An 8,453-nucleotide genomic window follows, 5' to 3' on the forward strand; every position below is an offset into this window, starting at 1 on the left:
TGAAAAGCTACATCTGAATCCTATTTATATTTTAATTTGAAACCTGTTATTGAAGCAAACCTGTCTGACTTTTTAAACAAGAGACCTAGTATCTTTGACTAATAAATTAACCTATCAACTAATACAGTAGTGGATTACATTAATATGAGCTAGTTGCCTATTATTTATCAGTTAAGCTACAAGAGGCTGTCAATGCAATAAGAGAACTTAGAGAAGGATAAATTGCAATGAACTCACTATACATCAATTAAAATGACAGCTTTACCCATTACTCTTCTTAGGTTCCTGTGATTTCAATGGCTTCGTTGGATACGAAGGTCTCAATGTAGAATCTATCTTTAGCTCCCAGGCTTAGCAATTCTGAGAGGTCCTCTTGAGGAATAGGGACTTGGAAGAGATGACCTCAACTTGTCAATAAGTTCTCTTGTGTTTTCTCTTTGTTCACAGTTCATACTAGACCCTGGCACTGGGCATGGCATTGGGGCAGTTAGTCCCAGTGATTAGCATACCACAATCCTGGTAGTGGATGTCCTTTGTTGCTATGCCCCCTTTTTTTCTTGGAGACGTTGGGAGGGGGCATTGTTAGCATTTGAGAGTCTCTTTCACTTATAGTAAGTTTGACCACATAAAATGCCATATTCAGTATTGGTTTGAGGGGCAGTACCTATCTAGCATATCTGAGCTAAACAATTTTTGTTTTAGTTATCTATTCTAAACTGTAACTTGCAAATATAATACAAAAAACTAAATAAATCTTAGTCTTGTAATTAGCTGTATCAGTTTTTAGTCTGACAATTGATTCCTGTTAAGTTGGAGCCTTAAAGGTCAGTTTTGAATTGATTGTCTTCTAACATTAAAATAAAACTTTTTAACCCAAAAACATACTTCATAAGGAGACTTACAAAACAGAACATGACAGTTTATCATATAGTTAAGTTTAAGCTGAAACCAGTGTCAAGACAGCAAAAGCTTAGTAAGTTGGGGCTGAGAAAACTCTTATCACTCTTTTGGCTTCTGGGGCATTGCCAGAACTCAGGCAAACTGAAGAGAGCCAGTGATTTTCAACTTTAATATTTTGACCTTTTAATATAGTTTTAAAATTATGAAATTATTTAATTTTCATTTCGGGTATCATTATTATAATTTACAGAGTAATATATACTTGATGTTAGAAAAAGACAAAGCTACAACAAATTAAAAACCCCAGGAATGTATATTTAGTTGATATTATACTGTGACTATGGCAGCTCTGAGCAATAAAGTTCCCTGTCTAATTTGTAGCACCTTTTCTAACTATGGATCATTGTTTCCCCCCCCTCCCCCGAGGAATTTTTTTTTTACAGTTTTCTAATTCATTTGGAATCACTGTCTCAAAGTAACCTGTAATTTTCCTGACAACTCTTCATTTTTTTCCTGCCAAGAAAATTTTTGTTACTACATTTGTTATTTTTGTTATCAGATCCATAACTATCTTCATAGAGACTCTTCAGCTTTTTCCATCAAAATTGTCTCGCCACCATGGGTTTGTAACCTGATTGTTGTTGTCCAATAAATCTTTTATTATAAATATTACACTAACACAGACATTTTAATTATTTAATAAAATTTTAGATGTCTCATAATTACACACACATATATATGCACACATATATTTAAAAGTTCCTTTTACAATATCAAAATAAAGTAACTTTTTAAAAGAATGAAGTCATAGAAAATAACCACAATTTTCAGAAGACAAAGCCAAGTTCTAACAGTGTTATCATAATTTTCGAAGACAAAACAATTAAATGTTGTTTTAAGTTTAAACAATTCAGTGTTTCTAAAATCAATATCAAGTGCATTACTCTTATGTTCAAAGTTTGGCTGTTAGCAAGAAATGTTCTTGTATGCTAATGCATGAAGATGTAGTTTTAATACCTCATTTAAGAAACATTTTTAGATCCTATCTTTTGTAAGTCTGATTTTTAGCATAGGAACTACATAAAAATATCATTCCGATTTGAAAGAGTCTTTAGAGACCTGTTTTCCTAGGGTTCATTCTGTTTGTTGCTGTTCACAGTGGCTTGAACCCTGAGTTACCAGTTTTCAGCTTTCTGTTACTGATGTTATAAATTTTAAGCATACCCAATACTTTGTAAGCCAATAATCTGTAACCAAGACATGCAGAACATATTTATATATTTAAGACCAGTCAGAAACAAACATGAAATGGTCATACACATTTCTATATTTAAACTAGACAGACATTTTTTTCTTACTTTTTTCAGCTGTAATTTCAAAATAGGAGCCCCTTGTCACCTGCTGAATCCAATTCTTTTTTTAATTTTTATTAGATATTTGCTTTATTTACATTTCAAATGCTATAGCTTTTCTGCATTACCCCTCTGAAAATCCCCTACTGAATCCAATTCTTATGCGCACAGAGACTTTTGTAGGGGAAACAGCCATCAGGTTTCTTACTAGAGAGGCTGGGAAGCTGCTGACCCCTGTAAGAACAACTTGTATAGACCAAGCTGGCTTGCTGTCAGCCTGATCCTGGAAGGAATCAGGGCTCCAAGCGCAGAATCACTTTATCGGTTTTTGTTTTTCCAGTTTAGCCACTTTATTTTTTTTCTAAAAGTCTTTGAGTTCAAACTAAATTAAGAGGTGAACAGACAGCAAATGAAGTTTTCAACATTTTAACCCATACCCAGATGTCCTACAAAGGGACCCAGACATTCCACAGTTCAGGAGTTAAAGATGAAAAACAAGAGTTAGTAGACGTGCTGGACAGTTGTTTCTGCAAAAGATGGTTAGTTTCTCTAACCATACAGTTAAGATTAGTTTCTCTGCCAGGCATCTGAAGTCCTTGAAGTGTAAGTGTACTAGGTCCAGAGGAGTGGAGCTGGCTGTCTGCCTGTGGTTTCTCTCAAGGTGAAAGGGCAGAACAAATAATCTACAGGCACATAAAACACACACATAGACACAGAAAGGTGTTCCCAGGAAAGCAAAACCAAAAATAAAAAGGCTGTTTTCAATGCTCTTCCTTCTTGTACACAAAAGGCCCACAGATCTACAGCTGATTCGAATATCAGATGAGAACTACTAAGTTTGTTGTATTCCATAGCTGCCTGCAGCTATTACGAACTGGGTTGCTGGGACAGAAGCTGAGGGATAGATGAGGAAGGGGCGAAAAGAAAGAAGGGCCAGGACAATGTTTCACTGATCAAGGTCAGAAACTTTAATCGTGGTCAGGCCTTTTAACTGTTTGAGAAAACCCTTCCCCCCAGATTCCAGGTTGAGTTCCGGTGGATGTTGTCTAGCTTCTCCTGGAGGTTCTTGTCTGGCAGCTAGGTGGGTCACCTGCTTAATTCAGGAATCCCTAGACCTGGAGGAACATTGAGCTTAACCTTCACTGAGCTTCTCCACCCTAGGATAAAAATTCCTGCTTTAACCTACTTCCCTATTATGTCCTAAAGGCAGCTTTCTGCCCTAAGCCAGGGATTGTCCTTGGCCAATATCAAATTCAAACCATGTGCATGACTGCCTCAATATGGCTCTGTACACTAAGTTTTCCTAGATAGGTCTCAGGAGCACCCTCTGTAGTCCCAGCATGGGTGGCAGAATGATGCCAACAGCTGTGCTTGGCTGGACATTGGTTCCTGGATCCTGATTTTCACTTCTTGGAAACAGAAACTTAGGCCTAGTCTCCCAAACTTTCAGTTTGCAACTTGTCATGAAGTAAGACTGGCTCTAAATAACTCAGTTATTTCATCATTATTTATTTATTTATTTATTATTTATTATTTATTATTATTATTATTATTATCTTTCTTAGCCTGTGCTACCTTACTTTATTTTCCTTTTCTTTTTATATTTTTTATTGGATATTTTCTTTATTTATATTTCAAATGCTTTCCACTTTCCAGGTCTCCCCTTCGGAAACCCCCTAACCCATCCTTCCTCCCCCACCTCTATCAGGGTGCTCCCCTATCCACTGATTCCTATACTCCTGCCCTTGCATTCTCCTACACTGAGGCCTCAAACACCTGCAGGCCCAAGGGCCTTTCCTCCCACTGGTGGCCAACAAGTCCATCTTCTGCCACATGTGTAGCCAGAGTCATGGGTCACTCCATGTGTATTCTTTGGTTACTGGTCCAGTCCCTGGGAGCTCTGGGGGGAGTCTGGCCTGTTGACACTTTTTCTCCCCCTGTGGGACTGCAAATTCCCTCAACTTCTTCAGTCCCTTCTCCAACTCCTCCATCAGGAACCTTGAAGCTCAGTCTAATGGCTGGCGGTGAACTTCCTCCTCTGTATTTGTCAGGCTCTGGTAGAACTTCTCAGGAGACAGCCATATCAGGCTTCTATCAGCAAATACATCCTGGCATCCATAATAACATCCTGGTTTGGTGGCTGTAAATGGGATGGATACCCAGGTGGGACAGTCTCTGGATGGCCTTTCCTTCAGTCTCTGCTCCACACTTTGTCTCCATATTCCCTCCTGTGAGTATTTTCTGTAGCATTCTAAAAAGCACTGATGCATCCACATTTTAGTCTTCCTTTTCCTTAGGCTTCACATGGTCTTTGAATTGAATCTTGGATATTACTAACTTTTTGGCTAATATTCACTTATCAATGAGTACATACCATGCTTGTTCCCTTATGACTGAGTCCTCTCACTCAGGATGATATTCTCAAGTTCCATCTATTTGCCTATGAATTTCATGAAGTCATTGTTTTTAGTAGCTGAGTAGCATTCCATTGTGTAATGTACCTCATTTTTTGTATTCATTCCTCTGTTGAAGGACATCTGGGTTCTTTCCAACTTCTAGCTATTATAAATATGGCTGCTATGAACAAGTGGAGCATGTATCCTTATTACATGTTAGAGCATCTTCTGGGTATATGCCCAGCAGTGGTATAGTTGAGTTCTCAGGTAGTACTATGTCCACTTTTCTGAGGAATTGCCAAACTTATTTCCAGAGAGGCTGTACCACATTGCAATCCCACCAGCAATGGAACAGTGTTTCTCTTTCTCCACATTCTTGCCAGCATCTGCTGTCACCTGAGTTTTTGATCTTAGTCATTCTGACTGGTGTGAGGTAGAATCTCAGCATTGTTTTGATTTGCATTTCCCTGATGACTAAGGATGTTGAACATTTCTTTAGGTGTTTCTGAACTTTCTTCTTAGCACTGCTTTCATTGTATTCCACAAGTTTGGGTATGCAGTATGTTCATTTTCATTGAATATTAGGAAGTCTTTGAATTCTTTATTTCTTCCTTGACCTAGTCAGTGTTCAGTGAGTAGAGAATTGTTCAGTTTTCATGAGTTTGTATATTTTTTTCTGTTGTTGTTGACGTACAGCTTTAATCCCTGTTGGTTTGATGAGATGCAAGGGGAAATTTTAATTTCCTTATATTTATTGAGACTTACTTTGAGATGGAGCATATAGTCAGTTTTTGGAGGAGGTTCCATGAGGTGCTAAGAAGAAAGAATATTCTTTTGTGTTTGGGTGAAATGTTCTGTGGATATCTCTTTTGTCCATGTGATTCATAACATCTGTGAGCTCCATTATTTCTCTGATTAGTTTGCCTAGGTGACAGGTCCAGTGGTGAAAGTGACATATTGATGTTTTGAATTATTGATGTGTGAGGTTCAATAAGTTATTTAAGCTTTAGTGATGTTTCTTTTACACAGGTTAGTGCAGTTTTTGGCTTTAGCACCATCTTCATTGAGACTCCTGTGCTGTGAGAGCAAAGTGGCAGAAGAATCAAATGTGTAGACTAAACACAAGAGAAGAAATATGAGTCAGAGGTCCATGTAAAGTAGCTAGTGTATCTGTGAAGCCTATAGGAGCAGAGGCGGGTGTGTGTCTGTGTGTGTGTGTGTGTGTGTGTGTGCTGAAGATTGGAGTGCTGGTTCATGTTGTTGGACTGTATGCTGCTGTAGGCAAAAAGTCTTAGTGGACCTGGGACATCATCTCACTGAGATCACCTGAGAAACTAACTGTCTTTCTTACAACGGACACAGTCTTGTTGGCCTTCTGTCCTGGACATTTGGCATTCTAGACTACTTGTATTCTCACTTGTGGCCAGGTATATCTCATGTACAATAAATCATCTTTCTGTCTCCAGCTGAGGAATCAAAAAAAAAATGTGGCGCTGTAGGGGTGTTTTTTGATGCTAAGGTCCTGTTGCCCAATTGGATCTTGCTCTGTCAGTAAGGAAAACCAGGGCCAATTGTTGGGTGGAAGGTACATGCGGGCCTTCTGGGTCCCTGGAAGAAAGGGGGAAATGCAGTAGTGGGAGTTAGCAAAGTTTTGGAGAGAGGAGAACCATGCAACTATGTGAGGACTTGGGAGGAGAGGTGGGCTGTGGCTGCTCCTATAGGGAGGTGGTCAGCGATATTTAGCAGAGACTAGATTCAATTGACTGACTAAAATTAAGGCAGGTGAAAGGAGTGGAGACAAAAGTAATGATTAGGGCAAGTTTGCCAGACAGGGGATAGTAATGCCCAGCAATTGTGCCAAGAAGGCAAATGAAATAAGAAAAACTATGTGTGTCTTTTGTCCTTGGATTCAAGAGAAGCGGGGTGGGGGCTGGTTTTGAAACCCACTCCTGGAGCATAGGCAGGGTAGTAAAAAAGCTATAGGAAACATAGTGCCATTGCATTTGGGGCATTTGGGGCATAGATATTCAGAATGGATACTTTATCTTGATGGATTTTTTCTTTGATGAGTATTAGTGTCCTTTCCCATTCCTTTTGATTAATTTGGTTGACAGTCTATTTTATTAGAAGTTAGAATGGCTACTCCATGCTTGGAAAATCTTTTCCCGGAACTTTACTCTGGGGTATTATCTATCTTTGTTTCTGAGTTATTTTTGAATGAAGGATCCTATTTTCGCATCCATTCTGTTAACCCCTACCTTTATATTGGGGAATTGAGTTCATTGATGTTGAGATAATAATGACCAATGATTGCTTATTCTTGTTGTTTTGATTGTGGTGATGATTATGTAAGTGTGTGTGTGTGCATGCATGTGTATACCTGTGTCGCTGTGTGCTTCTTTTTGGTTTTGCATGTATGGGATGACTAACTTTAAACTTATAAATAAATAACATTTTTTATCTTAAAGGATAATCATAACTAGCCTTTAGCTACTTAGTGAGTTCTTCTTTTTCCCAAACGTCTCCACCCCTTTTTTCTAACCTTTTACCCTCCTAACACCAGATAGGAGAGGGCAAATGATAGAAGTGAAAGGAAAGAGGTTCCCTGAATAAAGTCAGAGTCAGAAAGTGGGCAATGCTATCATTAGACTGCTTCCTATTGAGTCGGGGCATAAAGTTCTTTGGGGGAAAGTTTGATCTTCATTGTCAGGATATCTAATTTCTTCTTCCACTCCGATGTTAATATATCCTTATAGTATATAGGCTACATTAATTCCACAGTTTTTTCCTATAACCCAGTGTCTCTCAGTTGCTGTTGTTCCTTGACTGAAATGGCTCGTAAATTTTGCTTTTGGGAATGATGCAGGAGCAAGGCTGATCCAGGCCTCTAAGGATGTTTCTTGATGGTAAGAACTTGTCTTACCTCTGTTGGACCTACATTCTTATTGGTCCAATGGCAACACATGCCATATTACCTGCACACCCCTAGAAGCCTAGGCCTTCCTGCTTTACACTTAGAAAATCATTGTCCTTAGAGATGTCTTGGTCACTTTTCTGGCAAAAAGTACCATTATATCTCATAGTTAATGCTTCAGGCATTTTGATATCACAGACCTTGTGTGACTACAAGTAAAGCCAATGGTGATTTAGTAACCTCAGACTGTCCCTCTCCCACTGTAGTAGTCCAGTTGATTTGAGATTAACCCTTTCTCTCTAAATGTCCTCCCACCTTTTAAACTTTTCTCTGATATAACTACCTTCCGGCACAGTTTCTTTTCCTTTTTTCTTTGTTGGAAACCCCAGCTCTCATTCTCTTTCAGCTGAGCCTTTCTCTTTTCCCTTTTCTGGTGCTCCTAGCCTCTCTATCACTACCACTACCATCTTCAAGTGTTCCTTATGCACAGCAAACTCTGCAACCTTTTAAAAAAAGAGAATAGAATGGACCATTCGGTTTCCCCATTTCAGCTATTTTTCTCAAGTCCCCACATTTTTACCTGCATATTTCCCAGTTGAATAGCCACTCTCCCAAACTTTTTTGAAACAGAATATAGGGAAAATAAAAAGGGAAAAAGCAGCAATGTACCTTGCTTAGTGGCTCTGACAGCCAAACCTTGTAACATAATAGTAATTTACTTGGTATTGATCTTGGAGATAGTTAAATTATTTACACTTATTAGAACTTGTTTTTAGTCTTCTGAAAATTATGGCTATGCTGTTTGTCTTTACTCTTAAAAGGTACTTTATTTTAATATTACAGGTACACTTTAGAGCAGATAATCTCAAACCTTATTTATCCACATATATG

This window comes from Apodemus sylvaticus, chromosome 8, assembly GCF_947179515.1.
Source record: "Apodemus sylvaticus chromosome 8, mApoSyl1.1, whole genome shotgun sequence".
NCBI lineage: Eukaryota > Metazoa > Chordata > Mammalia > Rodentia > Muridae > Apodemus > Apodemus sylvaticus.